The following is a 17,866-nucleotide window of genomic DNA, read 5'->3' on the forward strand; positions in this document are numbered from 1 at the left end:
TTCTTATAAATAAAATTGCAAAAACATCCCCATGTGGGGAATATCAAGATGCAATGAACCCAGTTCCTGCCTCAGGGGATGTACAGTCTGGTGAGAGAGAGAAGGTACACAATGGAGTGAATATACTGAAATATAGCCTGGCTGCGATAAGGGTACATACAACCTGAATATTTCTTTTCACAAAGGTTTGCAGCTCTAGAAAGAGAGAGTCCTTTTATTCCCATTCACCTTCCTGGGTGCAATAATTTATCATAAACCTACCAATTCACCTTACCTATAAATCAGACTTTAATCATCTCTATTTCATTTCAGTACAGTACAGGGCAGAATTTGTGAGCGAAATGTATTTAGACAAGACTTTCTCCAGAGGGTCATATTATACCAAGGAAATGAATTCCCCCTCTCAAGCTCATAAAATGCAAAAATAAAATCAGCATTCTGGCAGACAGGAGGGGAGGGAATCAGGCTCACAGAGTGACGACCCTCCCTCTGCAGAAAGCATGCTCGGAGGAGCTGATTTGCATTTACCTTCACACAGGCCTGGGTTCCGGAGGGAGGGAGGAAGGCACGGGGTGTCCTGGCAGCCTGCCACCGCTGCAGTCTCCCAACCCTCCTCGTGGATGCCAGTGTGTGATGGGCTGCAGGGCAATGCAGCTGCTCTGCTCCCTCACCTTCGTCTCCTTTCAGAGGAGCACAGTCTTTCTCCTGTCCTTCTCGCAGCCCACCTGGCATCTTCCCTGCCTGTTTGCAAAAGGACCATTGCTAACCTGAGCATGAGGGTTCCAGAAAACTGAGCATTCTGCCAGTAGCCCTGGGGTTCGGAGGAGAGGGAAAGTTGGGGGACAAATTTTAGACAAACCACAGTGTTCAGTCAGCTTCCTCCTTCCCACACCTACCATCTATATAGGTGGACTGGAGCTCAAATGGCAGCAAGCAATGCCTGTGAGGAGTCCAGAACACAGGGATATACCAGGCCTGCAGCAAGGAGACCTGGCTCAAAAACCCTCCTCCCCACTTACCAGCTACAGGCCCTTAAGGAAATTCCTTAATTTTTTTATGCCTCAGTTTCCTCACTTCTAAAACAAGCAGGCAAACAGTGCCATCACCTCCTAGGAATGGGAGGGTTTAAAGAGGCTCACAGTACAGTACCCAGCACCTAGCAAGTGCACTGCAAATGCTAATTGCAGTTGCTGTTTTTTCTCAAGTCAAACCAAAAAGGAGAGGCAATCCCACTTCATCCTCCCTCCCCTTGAAGATGAGGCTGTTTGGGGACATATACAAAGCCTTCCAGTTATAACTCAGAAATCTGTGTTCTCCTACCCGCCATCCCTCTCCTAGCTACACTGTAAACACACAGCAGTGACAGTACCCCAAATCTCCACACCCAGGGCAATGCTCTATTTCAGCAAACCATGGCATGGGTTTCTGCTTAACCCTATAGGACATTCTCCAGCCATTGCTGTCCCCTTTCTCTGAAATCTCTTTTTTGTGCTTTGGGGGTCCTTACAGGCTAACCAGACCAGTGGTCCCCAACTTGTTTGTGCCAGGATCCCTTTGTTCAAATGGAAATCTTTTTTTGTTTATTTCTCCTCACCTGGGATATTTTTTTCCACTTATTTATTTATTTATTTATTTGAGGGGGGGGTGGGGAAGGAAGTGGAGAGCCAGAGAGAGAAACATTGATTTGAGAGAGACACATCAATTGGTTGCCTCCCACACGTGCCCTGACCAGGGCCAGGGATAAAACCTGCAACCGAGGTATGTGCCCTTGACCAGAATTGAACCCATGACGCTTCAGTCTACGGGCCAACGCTCTAACCACTGAGCAAATTGGCTAGAGCCCAAATGGAAATCTTAAAGGAATTCCAAACATACACAGGGACTGGGGAGGATAGAGGCCAAATTTCTAATTTCTTACAAGAAGAATATATTAGTGTATTTCCTGCATAATTAAAAATTAATTTTTATAAAATCCTATATGTAAAACAGACAAAAGTAGAGTTGCTCTGGCTGAAGCCTCCCACCACTCAGTCCCGCTACCCTAGTCACCTCTGAGAGCCCTGGGGCCACCTCAACACCCCTAAATTCTGCAGAGCACAATTTAAGAACCTCTAGTTTTATAGACAAGGAAATGGAAGGTCAGAGAAGTCTGTTGCCTAGCCCAAGCATCCAGAGCTGGGCTAATGCCAGGGCTCACAGTTAAACCTGGAACTGAATCCTGACTCCCACTATGGCCATTCTTGATACAGTACCATAATTCATAAAAGACTGGGATTAACATGATCAGCCTGTCACCAGAGAGGGGCAGCTCATGATAACCTAGGAGCTTTCACAAACAGTTGCCCAGTCATACTGTATTCAGAATCTAAAGAGGACCTAGCTCCATTCCATGTGAGGGTAGAAAAGAAAGGGCAAGGGAATGTCCCCTATCAGACATTAGAGTCAGAATTTGGACGGTCATAGTGCTGCTACTATTCCCAGAGAACCTTAATGCCAATAAGAAAAAAAAAAAAAAAAAAGGTGTTCCTTTCTCTGGATAGACACAGCTCCCCCCCAGGATACTCTTACTGAGTGAAGAGCAGGCTAGATATCTGTTCCCACTTGCTCCCTTGACCAGGTTCCTTTGTGCAGGACACAACCTGCCCAGCCATACAGGGAAGCCCTGGTCATAGTGAGAGTAGTAGGTGCTTGGAGTAGAGGAAATTGAAGGAGAGGAGAACTTTCATTCATTCATTCACACATTTATTCACTCATTCAGCAAATAATTGTTTACTGTGCCAGGCACATAAATGCAAGAGAGAGTACATGAATAAGGTAGGCAGGTTGTCTGCAAGTCAAAGTCTTACACTTCAAGAGGGCTGAAGACAAGGCCACAGACAATAATAGTACAATGTGGTAAGTATTAGCACAGGTGAGGAAAAGAGCTCTACAGAGTTATCAAATAGGATGCTTCAGGCTGCAAGTAAGGAAGACCCTACTAAAAAGTGGTTGAACAATAAGGTACAATAAAGAACCTAACCAGAGGTCTGGAGGTAAAGTGTGGCAGGAGGTAATCAAGAATGATGTCATCAAGAACTCAGACACTTCTCAGCTTTCTTTTCTACCAGCCTCAGTGTGTGGTTTTTCATTATATACATACTAGAGGGCTGGTGCATGAAATTTGTGCACAGGTGCAGTCCCTAGGCCTGGCCGGCAATGGAAGTGGGAGCGTCTGGCATGGAAGGGCAGGTCCCAGCTGACCTCTGGGTTCTGGGCAGCACCTGGGCCCTTAGGCCCCCGTGCACCCCCCCTCCGCCTGAGTAATGGTACCTGAGTCTTCATGCGGAGAGGAGGTACGCGCAGCCAGACACCACAGGCCAGGGCACAGCATGGGCCTCTGGGCCACCCAGCAGCAATGCACGGAAGCTGGGAGAGTAGCGCTCTCTCTCCTGGCCGGCCTCGCAGACCAGCTCCTGTGTGAATCCACAAGGAGCATGACTGGCCGCTACGGTCCCGGTGGCTGCAGCCCAACTTACCGGGAAGAGGCCGAAGTTGAGAGGCAGGCTTCTTACGGGCGCCCAGCAACTGAGTGCACAAACCCTGGCATCCTGGGGAAGGGTAGCAGGGAGAGTGGGAGCAAGCTCAGCAGACACCCCGCATTCTCACCACACCTCCGTCCCTCTCACTCCTGCCCCCAGGTAGCCTGCTAGAGATCACAGCCCCCCACCCAGGCGCCACAGGAGATTGGTTACTACCACCCATCCCCAGTTCCCCGTCCCAGCCCAGGGCTCAGCCCTGATCAGCGACCAGGGCCTGCCAGCCACTGGTCACGGTCTGTGGGGCAATTGGCAGGGCGATCGAGCCCCTGCTCGAATCAGCCTTGGCCTGGCACCGCCCACTCACATGCTCCACCATCCGGCCGCAGTCCCGCTCTCTTCGGGGGCCCACTGGGGCTGGCAGTGCCTCCACTGCCACCTGCTGCCAGCACCAAGTCGCTGAAGCTGGCCATGTTCTGCGCCACCCTCTGGTGGTCAGTGCATGTCATAGCAAGCAGTCGAACTACCAGTAGAACTCCTGGTTGAGGGGACAATTTGCATATTAGGCTTTTATTATATAGGACTAGATGCCCGATGCATAAAATTTGTGCAAGGGGCTCAGCACTCACAGCCACGGCTGCCTGGGCCCCTCACAGCCCTGGCTTCATCTAAAAGGTCGTCTGACAGTTGTTCGTAAGGTCATCCAGACGGTCATTCTGCTGTTCAGTCTAATTAGCATATTAGCTATTTATTATATAGGATTCCCTTCAAGGTTGCTACTGTAGCTCCCAATATCATGCCCTTATATCACTATGTGTGGGGATTAGAAAAGCAGTTCGGTAAAATTTTTTTAACCAGGGAAGACAACCTTTCCCAGAGTCCTCCAGCTCTACCTGTAAGGGAGGCTGGGAATGCAAGAATCTAGTATTTTCATCCTCTAAAGTCTGAGGGAGGTTCTGACAGCAGTGGGAAATCATTGTTGTTGGTTAGGCCACTAACAGTGCCTGCCACAGAAGCACAAGGGAGTGACAAAGAACCTAGATTTGAAGGTGGGCACCTATGGTAGGCAAAATAATGGCCCCCAAAGATGCCCATGCCCTAATACTAAGAACCGGTGAATATGAGATAATCCTGGCTTATGCTGGTAGAATGCGTGTAATCACATAAGCCCTTAAAAGTCCAAGAAAGGCAGTGGAGAAGAAGTCAGAGATTTTGAAGCATGAGAAGGATTTGACATGCCATTGCTGACTTGCATATTGGAGGAGTCATATATCAAGGAAATGAGGACCTCAATCCTATAAACATGAGGAACTGAATTCTGCCAATAACCTGAATGAATCTGGAAGCAGATTAATCCCCAGAGCCTCCAGAAAGGAATGCAGCCCTGCCCCCAAGAGATACTAAGCAGAGAATCCAGCCAAGCCCACCTGGACCTCTGACCTTCAGTGCTGCAAGATCATAAATGGACATGGCTGTAAACAGCTAAATATATGGTAATTTGTTACAGCAGCAATAGAAACCAAAACAGGATCCCAAATGAAACTATATCCATGCTGTGACTTTAAGAATTAGGAGGAATTACCAGGTAAGGGCAATAACATTAGCACAAATCTGGAAGAGAGAAAGACATGTTTGGAAGCAGTAAAAAGCTCCTTTCAGCTGAAGCAGTGTGGGGGAAGGAGAAGGAAAAGAGAAAGAAAATAAGGACGGAGAGATAAGTAGGAACTAAATCAGGTGGGTCCTCAAATGTCAAGCTTTGGGCTTCATTATCATGGCAACTGGAAGCCATGGAAGGGTTTTAAGGAGAGAAGTAATGAGGTCAGATTTCTGTTTTTACCAGATCACTCAAGCTGCTATATGGAGAACTGACTGAGAAGTGGCAAGTTGATCAGGTAAAGGGCACAGTAATGGTACAGATGAAAGATTATGACAGTTTGGACTGGAAAATTGACACACGACTTACTGAATGAACATGAGTGGTAAGAGAGAGAAGAATCAAGGATGAAGCCTATTCATTTTCATTCATTCATTCATTCAACACATCTTTATTAGCACCTTTCATAGTACATGGTCCAAGGACTGAGCTAGACACAGGATATTACCTCAGCAAAAATGGACATGGTCCCTACTTACATGGAACTTAGAGGGTTCTGACTTGATCAACTTGATCACTGGTGGTACCATTCACTAAGAGAGGAGGAGCAAGCTTAAATGGAGAAAAACAAAGATGAGAGAAAAATAAAGTTAACGAGTTCCACTTTGTATCTGTGGACATACATATGAAACAGCCAATGGAGATTGGATGTATGGCTCTAGAACCCATGAGTGAAATTTGGGCTGGAGATAAGGAGCTGGTGATGACTAGTATATACAAGAAAATTACCTTCACTCAGAACAATGCCTATGAGAAGAGAGGTTAAGAATTGGGATTCCCTCCACCTTTTTGTCTGGGGACAAACCCTGAATGCGAGACTAAAAACTGGGACGGACTGTCTTCTTGTTCAAGTCAAACTGGCTGAGCCTGGCACCAAGAAGCCCAGAGGTGCTCAATAAAGGTTAATTGAATGAAGGAATGACTCAAGAAGGCAAGGAAATGAAGCCCAGGGGGTAATTATCTCTCAGATTATTTGCTATAAAATGGAGAAAACATTTGTTCCCTCCTTTTCTTACGCAGCTCCACTGCCCCAGAATGAAGTCTCCCATGATTCAGATGCCCAAGTTTAATCCCAAATTTTCACTTAAATTACTTGCTCACTTTCAAAATGGAATCTCTCCTTGGATGACTAGCACTCCTATCTTGAGAGGATTAAGACATTTGGTGCTTCTAAATAAACAGACATTTGATATCACCAGGCTGGGGTGGGTTGTGAAGTCATGGGTGGTAAGGAAACAGGATGTGATAGTCACATTGTACTTGACTATTTTTCATCCCTGGAATTTATATATGAGGTATAGAGAGAAATTAATCGAAGGTAGCCATTTCACATCCCATAAGAAACATATGGTATTGGAAGCCAGGAAAAGATGTATAGTGAGATGTACAGAAATATGCCAGTGACAGACTGCAGAGGAAATAACTCACTCTTCCATTTACTAGCTGTGTGACCTAGGGCAAGTTACTTACCCATTCTGTGCATCAATTCTCTCAGCTATAAATTGGAAGCACTAACAGTACCTATTGCAAAAGATTGAAGTGAAGATGAAATGAGATAATGCATGTGGAGAGCTCAACATAGGGCCTTACATGTTGTAAATTCTCAATAAATGTTAACTAATGTGTTAGTTTCCTATAGCCAACACAAAGTTCCTAAGTAGTACACAAAGTTCCCTTTTAACTATTACCCAGCTTCCTAATGTAAAAATCATCCATCATCATAGTGCAATTATCTGAACCAGGAAATTAACATTGGTACAATAACATTAACTAATCCATAGACCTTATTCAAATTTTGCCAATGGTTCCACCAATGCTTTTGTGTGTGTGTTTTTGGTTTTTGGCCAATTCAGGATCCAATATTGCTTTTGGTTTCATGTCCCAGGAAACATCCCTCCAATCTAAGACAGGTCCTTGGTCTTCCTTAATCATTCATTATCTTGACATTTTGTTTTTATCTTGACATTTTTTGAAGAGCAGCAATCAGTTCTTTTGTGAAATGTCCTTCAATTTGGGTTTGTCTGATGTTTCCTCATGATTAAATTCGGGTTCTGCATTTTTAGCAAAAGTCCCACACAAGTGATATTGTGCCCTCCTCAGTGAATCATATCGGGAGGTTTGTAGATTCTGTGTCCCAAGACTGATGGTATTAACTTGGATCACTTAGTTCAGGCGGTATCCACATGTTTCCCCACCGTAAAGCTACTATTTTTCCCTTTGGAACTGATCTATCTTGACACACCAACCCTGCTGAGGCGGCTGGCCGACCTGGCTCCCTTCCCCTTTCTCGCTCTAATGGAGGCAGGGAGAACACTGGGCAGCCCATGGGAGAGGACCAATCTGAACTTCTGCACTGCCCCCAACTCCATGAGCACCAAATGGGACTTGGCCTGCTTCAGATTCCCCCAGAATTCAGCCAGAGAGATCCCACAAGTGGGTGAAAAATTGTAGGAGAGCAGACTTAGAAAATAAAACACCTAATCAAGTACATAAACATTATCGATTATGTGCCAAACACTTTGAGACCTCTATGATCTGTACAACTAATCCTTATAGGACAGTTCTTGGAGACAATGCAATACCAACGATATTTGATCTTACCAGTCACTTGTACAATCTACATAGTAGACACAGAAAACGAATAAAAGAACTGAATGAAATCAGGATACTGAAATGGAAAAAAACTGACAAAACTTCTGGGCAGCAACTAAAAACATACAGAGATTAACAACAGCAATGCTCAGAACCCCAATGCAGAAGAAGGTGGTGAAGAAGAGGATGAGGACATTTTACCTTTAATTCTTGAAGAGAAGGAAAAAAGAATACTTAAGATCTTTATTTGAAATTTTGATTCTTATGGGGAAAACAAAACATGTCTGGATGGACATGAAGCTGATGAAATCCGAGGTTTCTTTACTCCTGATAAATTTCAAGCACTGAGATTCTGAGAAAGTGCTTTGAGACAACAGCAGTCAACGCACTGTTCTGTTAAAAAACATGACAGAAATAGATGCTAGAGATCTGTGACAGCTGCATTCGGGAGGAAACCCTCAGGCAAGTGAGAGACTCACTTATTTTTATTACAAGGACAGAGCACCTGCCCACTATGGTGAGGTTTGCTGACGAATCTCATAACCTGAGAGAGGAATTTGTGGACTTCCTGCCTTAAGATGCTGATGCCGAAATTTTAACTATGAAATTTCAAACCATGATGACTGAGAAGAGAGGATTATACATGGAGTATTATTGTGGCCAGGTTTACATTGTGTCCAGTGGATTTTCTTCTAACATGAGAGTTGTTGCTTCTTGATTTTTAGAGAAATATCCCCAAGCTGTCTACACACTCGCCCCTTCCTGTGCCTTAAATATGTGGTTGGCAAAACTGGTGTCTATCATGGGAGTATCTGTTGAATTAGGAACAATTCAGGAAGTTGGTTCTTTTTTCCATCAATCACCACAAACTGCTTTTAGAGCTTTACAATGTAATTTCTGTCCTCTTTCAAAACAATGAAGAAAGGGGTCAAGAACTGAAGGAAATTTGCCATTCTTGGTGGACAGGCAGGCATGGTGCTTTTGAAATTTTAGTGGGCCTCCTACAAGCACTTGTTTTATGTTTAGATGATATAAATAGTGACACAACTATAAGATGGAATAACTGTATAGCAGGCTGAGAATTTGTACTCTATAGTGCAGTAACTGATTTTGATGACATTGTTATCATTGTCATTCTTAAAAATGTTCTATCTTTTATAAGAGCCTTTGGGGAAAATCTCCAGGGGCAGACTTCTGATGTCTTCTTTGCAGCCAGTACCTTGACTGCAGTGCTGCATTCACTAAATGAAGTGATGCAAAACATTGAAGTTTATCATGAATTTTAGTTTGAGGAAGCCACTAATTTGGCAACCAAACTTGATATTCAGATGAAGCTCCCTGGGGAAATTTTGCAGAGCTCAGCAAAGGAACCTGGAATCTCAGCTGACCTCTGAGGGTTACTCTAAAGAAGCACATCATTCAGGAACTTAAAGACAGGTTCTCAGAACAGCATCTCAGAGCTCTTCAATGCTGATCTCTGGTACCCTCTGTCATGGTACAGCTCAAATTCAATATATCAGAGGAGCACCATGCTGACATTTACAGAAGCAACCCACCTTATCCTGGTACACTATCAGCTGAGCTTCATTGTTGGAGAATCAAGTGGAAAAACACAGAGGGTAAGACAGAGCGCTTCCACCCACCATTTATGAAGCCCCCAACCTGCCAGACATCAAGTTTTTTGCCAATGTTTATGCATTGCTGAAAGTCCTATGTATTCCTCCTATGATGAAGGTTGAGAAGGAACATTATGAAAATGGGTGAATCATCTCAAAGCATACCTGAGGAATACTTTGACAGGCCAAAGGTCAAGTAACTTAGCTTTGCTTAACAGAAATGTTGATATAAAACATGATTTGGATTCAATGGTGGACACATATATCAAACTCTATACAACTAAGTTAGAACTTCTACAGATAATTCAGAAACCATCAAAAATACATGGGAGACTTTTAAAATAGGTTTTCTATTTGATATTGAAAAAAATCTGTGAGAAATTTGAAAACATCTTATAGAAAACTTATAAGGTATATGTAAACCACTGAACCACTGAATATGCTGAGTAGATTAGCCATTGATAATCTGCCTGTTTAAATGGCGCCCAATTGAACTTTCATGCTTTGGAGAACTAACTGTTCTTCTAGAAAACAGCATTGAAAGTGCCATGTCACATTTCTGTGTGATCTCTGCTAATGGCACTTTGCAATTGTTTTAGAAAAGTCATTTTAGACATAACATTTATTATTACTGGATCCAGTTGTCATGGACTGAGTTATCAGTTCTTTGTAGAAATAAATTTTGAGGAGGTGTGGGAGGAAGGAATACATATTATAAAATCTTACCATGAAGCTCATGACTAACATTTGACTAGCAGGAGTATTGAGTATGCTGTGAAAAATCTGTAATGGGCAGTTAAGGGAATTACCAGACAGTGAAAGAAACATGTGAGTTTGCCAAACAAGGATTTCAGTGTCAATTTTGTCTTTATTCAAAGATCTTAAAGGAACAAGTTGCAGTTAAAGATTGAATGGAAGAACCTATCATTGTTGTTCCACATCTGGATGTTGCTCTTTGTATTCCTTTATTTTTGAACCTATATCTTCAGAAGCTTTTTAGCAGGTATATGTCAAACACTTCTCCTTCATGGTTCAAGACAGGGTCAGAGACAACAGATAATGACAACTGGTTTGTCTGTTTATTCTGTCTTTTTCCATGACTATATCTACTGCCTCATCTTGATTTATAAGCAAAACTTGGAAAACCTACAAAAATACGTTTTGTGGTTATCTAGGAATAATACAGAAAATATTGCCATTATTTTTGGTGAAGAAAGCCAATCCTATAGAATAAAAGGGTAATATGCAAATCGACTGAACAGCGGAACCGGTTGCTATGATGCGCACTGACCACCTGGGGGCAGACGCTCAACACAGAAGCTGCCCCCTGGTGGTCAGTGCACTCCCACAAGGGGAGAACCACTCAGCCAGGAGCTGGGCTCATGGCTGGCAAGCACAGTGCAGTGACAGTGGCGGGAGCCCCTCCTGCCTCCGTGGCAGCGCTAAGGATGTACGACTGACAGCTTAGGCCCGCTCCCCATGGGGGCTCCTGGACTGTGAGAGGGCATAGGCCGGGCTGAGGGAACCCCCAGTGCATGAATTTCATGCACTGGGCCTCTAGTTATATAAAGTTTATTTCAGTGTAAATAAAATATGAATTTTGTTTTTAAAAAAGAACTATTATATCTTGTTGGAGAGATACTTTAAGACTATGTTCATATCCTCTTCATCATCATACTCTTATACATGTTTTATCACAAATATTGATGATACTTGCCTGAAACATTTTGCATAATGGTGGTTTTTTTTATTTTCATCATTCTTTCTATGCTCATTAATTTGAATTCTACCATAAAGAAGCCTTTCCCTTATTTCTATATTCTTCTTTTAAAAATCCCTAAATTTTAAGTTAAGTCCTTGGTATCTGATACTTGGGTCTGTCCAGTTCTGAGGTATTCACTTATGTGCCTGCATAACGAAAAAAAAAACCACCTTTATTTTGCATTTAAACCTTTTGATTTTAGTTCCCATTAATAGAATCTTTGAGGGAAGAGTATGCTAAACGCTTTGCGGGGTAGAGAGAACATTTAAATTATTCAAGAGAACTGCTTTTATACAATTTGGCTGTACTCGCTTACACATAAAAATTAATGCTAATTGGATATAATTTCCATCTATTCATTACAACAAATCCCAAGCATTCCAGAAGTCCTTAGCCTAATGTTACTCCAGGCACTTGAAAACCAAATTGCTTTCTTAAGAAAGAAAAGTATGACTTTGTCTTTTATGCAAACACTTATTCCCACTTTGTCTTTTATGCAAACACTTATTCCCACTAATGGTGGGGCCTTCTCGCTCCTCTTTCCCAGCTACCCTCCTCCTCCCTTTCCTTCTCTTCATCCATAAGGCATTCATTCAACAACCACTTCCTGAGAACCTACTGTGCACCTGCCTCTTCTCTAAGTGCTGGGGCCAAAGCAGTGAACAAAACAAACCTGAAGCTCTGCCCTATTGAGCACCCAGTTTCATGGGGTGACATCAACTACACACAAAATGACAAATGCTGTCAGTGGGGGCTGCTCTGAAGAAACATGAGGCAGAGGAAGGGAAGAGAGATTCTCGGGGAGGGGAGCCTCTCATTCAGATGGCATGCGCAGGGAAGACCTCACGTGAGGAAGATGAGGTAAGAGTGGGCAGACAGCTGAAAGACATGAGGGAGAACATTCCAGGAAAAGGAACAGCAAGTGCCAACTTCTATTTTAGGGGCCATAATTGGGTCACATGTGCTAGGGGGAGGAGCTGCTGTATGTCTGTCCCCAAACTGGCCCTCTTTACTATATACACATAGCCTTCTCTTGCTAACTCTTAGGCTTTCAGTGCCTGCCAGTTTACCTCCCCACCCCACTTAAATTTTTTTTAGTTTTTTCTATTACAATCAACATATAATATTATATTAGTTTCAGGTGTACAACAGAGTGACTAGACATTTATATACCTTCGGAAGTGATCACCTCGATAAATCTAGTACCCATCTGACATCATATATAATTATTACAATACTATTTTTTTAATATGTTACAATATTATTTATGTGTAGTTCTGAATATCTTTCCTTACCTGGAAGAACACACACACACACACACATACATATATGAGATTAAGAGACTGAGACTCTTTTTTTGATGAGTGGCAGCTGACAGTTTTTAAGCCTCAACCTTTCCTTTTACTTTCTGTCTCATCCACATAGAAAATGTGGCTACTCCCTCCTTTGGTACATTAGAAACAAATTTTGAGCCCTGGTCAGTGTGGCTCAGTTGTTTGGGTATCGTCCTGTGCACCAAAAGGTTTGATTCCCAGTCAGGGCACATGCCCAGGTTGCAACTCGATCCCCAATAAGGAGTGTGCAGGAGGCAAGGCAGCTGATTGATGTTCCACTCTCATATCAATGTTTCTCTCTCTTCCCCTCCCTTCTTCTGTCTCTAAAATTAAAAAAAATATTTTTTAAGAACCAAATTTTGAATAAAGGTTAATAATACATACATACACATACACACACACACACACACACACACACACACCTTTGCACTGTTCAATACTATAAGAACTAGCACATGTGGCTACTGAGCACTTGAAATGTGGTGAGAGGTGCTAATACAAACTGGGTTTCAAAGACAGTATGAAAGAATGTAAAATGTCCCATTAAAATATATGTCAGTTATATGTTGAAATGGTATTTTGCATATATTAAGTTAAAGAACTATTAAAATTAATTTTCCCATTTCTTTTAACCTTTTTTAATGTGGGCACTAGAAATTTTTAAATTACATGTGTGGCTCACATTTATGCTTCACCTTATCTTTCTGTTGGGCAGCACTAATATATACCAAGGTACTAGCAATGGGTATATCTTAGGGTGTTTTTCGCTAAATACCTTTCTTTTGGCTTCTCTAAATATTTTGAAAATGTATTTAAAAATAAAAAGACACTTTCATGCAGTTGCTGTCAGTGGAGGTGGGAAAGACAGTTTGGGGGTTGGAAAAGGAGAGACTGGCCCTGATCAAAAAGTTCAGAAAATGAAAATATTTTCCAATCAATCGTATTTCTAAAACTAAAGTCCATTCTCTCATGCCCTGTGAGGGACAGGCAACATCTCTGTAAGCTTTGGAGGGAATGACTTTCCCTCAATTATAACATTTTAATCCTTTTTGAGAGAGGCCTACCCCAAAACTCTGCTATCTTCCTGTCCTTGGATCTGACTTCACCTCACCCTCTTCCTTACTATATTAGGCCCTCCTATAATGCACCCCTCACAAATAAAGGCATTATTTGTTTAATGCCTTTAATCTTGAATTTGCTTAATCTTTAGCTGTAAGCTCCATAAAGAAATAGACCATATCTGTCTTGTTCACTCGGCACTTAACACAATGTCTGATACCTATGACCTCAATAAATGGCTGAATAACTTTTTCCTACAGAAACATACAAGTACACTTAATATCGATAGAAGGAAGCTTATTGTTGCTAATTGTTATTATTGGTAAAAATTAAATGTCCACCAATAGGGAAAGAGCTGAGTACATTAAAGTATCTCTGTAATGTGGAAGAATGTGCCTAAGCAAAACAATCAAAGAAAATCTCTTGCAATTCATTTCAAAGTAGTTAGCTATTACTCATGAATTATGTCCTGCCTTAGAAAATCAATGACATTGCCTTTCTTCCATATCACATAGATAACTGACTTGATACTATCCTTTGAGAGACTCAAGTTCAAAACTTAAACTTCTTTATATTCCAATGAGTTCTTACAAGGGTCTCCACAATTTAGAATTATAAGCATTTATCAGGATATCCATTGGTTATCACCAATGAGCATCACCATCATCGTCACTGACATTTATGAAGGCACCATGCAAACATTTGATATATATTATTTCATTGTTATACCAGCTTTACAGATTAGGCTCAGGAATTGGGGCAGAGAGATCATAAAAGAAATCTCAGTAATTCTACCTCCTGGTGCTCACCTTTGTGTAATCCCCTCCCCTGACTGTGGGAAGGACCTGTCACTTGCTTCTAATGGAATAAGGCAAATGTGATGGGATGTCACTTCCACGTTTGCTTCCTGTTATATAAGACAGTCTGCTTTAGCTACGTGGAGTAGGAGACTCGCCTGCCCGTTTGAGGAGGTAAGCATCCATACTAGAGCAGCTCAGTGAATGGAATTGTGAAAAGCTTCTAAAAATCCGAGGACAGCTGACAGCCACCAAAAAGTAGGAGGTCTTCATACAATCATACAGCCTTAAGGAAAGGAATTCTGCCAACAACCTAAATGAGTTTAGAAGCAAATTCTTCCCCAATCAAGCTTCCAGATGAAACCCAGTCTGACCAACAGCCTTGGGAGACCCTCACCAGAGGCTCCAACTAAGCCATGTTCAGACTCTTACCATAGAAACCATGTGATAATAAACATGTATTGCTTTAAGCCATTAAATTTGTGGGAATCTGTTATGCAGGAATAGAACACCAACATAGGGGTTAAATTTCTAACCTTACAGCCACAGTTGTGGAACTGAATATCTAGCCCAGGTCTGCCAACTCCCAAGTCCATGTCCATAAAGGCCACACCCTGCCCTGCTACTCCCAAGTGGTGCAGTCAAATATATGCTTCAGACTCCGCTGTCATGAATCTCATTACAGTTGGAAGCGTTTAATGAAGCAAGTGTTAAAAATAAAGACATTAAATCAGTGCATGTTTTATGGCTTGTTTATAAATTCATTAAATTCACATCTGTCAGATCTATACCAAGTTCAGAAGTTTACTTTGGACCTGGAATACAAAATAGAAATTTGGTCTCTGCTTCCAGAAGCTTTCAACTATATCTAAAAATAACCATATGGGCCAATTCAAGCACAAAGAGCCACTGAGATCTAGCCACTCTTGTACATATATTTCATCAGTACACATGGACATGCACAAATGCCTGACAGGAAGTACATCAGAATGTTAACCTCTAGGCGGTGAGATTGTGGTTCTTAAAAGTTATTTGTCTTTCCTAACTAATAGAAATAGCCTTTAAAAATAAAAAGAATTGGCCCCTCTCTGTCTTCTCTGCACTGGGAGCAGTTCCCCTCATCCCCTGAAAATGTATGCCTGCACCAACTTTGTCTCCACCCTCTCCTTGGTCAGGAGCACCTCTCAGCTGAGCCGGTCAATGCTGAAAGGACCAAAGACACTGACAGATGAGAGCCTCAGCAGCTTGGCAGCCCCACGTTCCCTGACCTCGCTTATTTCTAGCCGCAGCTTCCAAACCAGTGCCATTTCAAGGGACACTGACACCGCAGCCAAGTTCATTGGGGCTGGGGCTGCCACAGTAGGAGTGGCAGGCTCTGGGGCTGGAATTGGGACTGTGCTTGGGAGCCTCATCATAGGTTATGCCAGGAATCCTTCTCTGAAGCAACAGCTCTTCTCCTAGCCATTCTGGGCTTTGCCCTCTCAGAGGCCATGCGGCTCTTTTGCCTGATGGTGGCCTTTCTCATCCTCTTCGCCATGTGAAGGAACTGTCTCCTCCTCCCATAGTTCTTTTTCCCATGTCTTGTCTGCCCTGTATGTTCCTTTTCCTATACCTCCCTAGGAAGCCTGGGGAAAGTGGTTGGCTCGGGGTTTGACAGAAGGAAGACAAATAAATACTGTATTAATAAGAAAAAAATTAAAAAATATAAATAAAAAGAATCAAGCATAGCTATTACAGATCTTTTAAATCATTAAGTCTAACAACTAATCAGATAAAAGAATGTTTACAGAATATGGACTGTAAACATATTTCCTCTTAAAATTTAGTAGTATCTGCACAAGTTCTTGAGTGCCCCTTCATTATTTAGCCCTCAGTATAAATTCCGCTTATTTTTTGTTTTTGCTTCAACTATTTCACAAACATTATAGCAGTGCATGTTCTGAAAGATCCAACTATAACGCAGCACCTTTAAATCCGTTTGCATGAGATGAGCCCCCAGAATGCTGGAGGAATGAGTTCAATAGACTGGGAGTTGAAGAAACATCTGACAGGATGTTTCCACAAACCTAGGGCATACATTGCAGGCCCATTAAATATTGGGGGAGGAGTGGCAATATATTGAGAGAACACAAATGCAAAATATTCATTCCATAAGTGTTTTCAGCTGCCCATATAAGAAATAGCTAGACGGGGATGTTCTCACTGCAGCACACGCCGCCCCCCAGAAGAGAAAAGAAAGAGGCATTTGATGTGTCTTCCTGAGTGCACAAATCTAGAGCTCTTCCCCATGCTGTCATCCATGCATGCTCACACTGGACACTTCATCCTGCCTCCAGCCACTGGACAGGAGGGTTAGCTGGAATCAGAGGGCTTGTTCACTTTGGGTGAAGGTGGGGTGAGAAAGACTCTTTATATGTTGACTTTGACGTGTTGAATTTTCTATTCTTCAAATTAAAACTCTTACCAAGTGGTGAGGCGCAGAGGGCTGAGTTTGTCATGCACAGTCCCACAGCTGCATGCTCTATAGGGCAGGGATCAACACCTGGCACCTCACAAAGTGTCTGGCACATTACAGGGGCTCAACAGGTAGTTGGGAAATGATGCAATGAAAAAATGAAAATTTCACTTCGAAAACCTCTCACCTCGATAAAATCAATAGCCTCCTAACTGTTCCTGTCCTTTCTACTTTTGCCCCTCTAAATCCATTCTCCACAAAAGAACCAGAGTGATCTTCAAAAAAAAAAAAAAAAAAAATCAGGTTCTAAAATTAGATCATAGTGATAGTTGCTGAACTCTGTAAATATACTAAAAACTATTGAAATGCAAGTGGGTTAATCATATAGTATGTAAATTATATCTCACTAAGTCTGTTAAAAAATTAGTTATTCCCCTACTGGTTGCCCCCATTTCATTTAGAATTCACTAGGTTACTTACTGTGACCTGCAAAATCCTACCTACCCCCTGGGCTCTACCATCCTCTCCATGCTCAACTCCCACCAGGCACCAATTACCTCCCACTAGTCCCTGCATCTGCCTACCTTGTTCCTGCCTTCAGGTCTTGCACTTGCTCCTAGCTCTACTCCCAATAATCTTCTCCATAATATTCTGAATGATGTCTCTTATCATTCAGGTCCTCCTACTTATCTCATGCCATTGTGAATCACCACCCTACTACTCCTGTCACCCCATTCACTTCCTATCATATTTTCATAGTTCTTCTCATTCTTTGAAAATTACCTTATTAGGTTTTTTTCTTTCTTGTTTCCCTTCCTTGAATACAGTATAAGCTCTGTGAGGGTAGAAAAAATCTCATTGTGTTTATCTATGAAGAACAGTGCCTTGAGATATATAATAGGTACTAACAAATCTCATGCTGACTGCCTGCTTCCTACATAGACAATTTATTCTGCCAAGTCCATCAGAAAAAGAAATAACATTTAACTTAGTTTATCTTAACAATTTTAAAAAAATGTTTTAAAAAACTCATTGCTTTGGAATGATTTTTTATTTCTTACATGGCATGGCAAAATTAGCAC

At 42.2% G+C, this 17,866-nt stretch overlaps 2 pseudogenes; both read left to right on the forward strand.

The window, feature by feature from the left end:
* The first annotated feature begins 7,464 nt into the window (after positions 1-7,464).
* On the forward strand, positions 7,465-9,754 carry LOC139010088 (52 kDa repressor of the inhibitor of the protein kinase pseudogene; annotated as a pseudogene).
* A 5,706-nt stretch (positions 9,755-15,460) lies between these two features.
* LOC139011595 (ATP synthase F(0) complex subunit C2, mitochondrial pseudogene) lies at positions 15,461-15,870 on the forward strand (annotated as a pseudogene).
* Positions 15,871-17,866: the final 1,996 nt, after the last annotated feature.

Source organism: Myotis yumanensis, unplaced genomic scaffold, assembly GCF_028538775.1.
Source record: "Myotis yumanensis isolate MYYU_CA2020_CCGP unplaced genomic scaffold, mMyoYum1.0.hap1 SCAF_5, whole genome shotgun sequence".
NCBI classification, from domain to species: Eukaryota; Metazoa; Chordata; class Mammalia; order Chiroptera; family Vespertilionidae; genus Myotis; species Myotis yumanensis.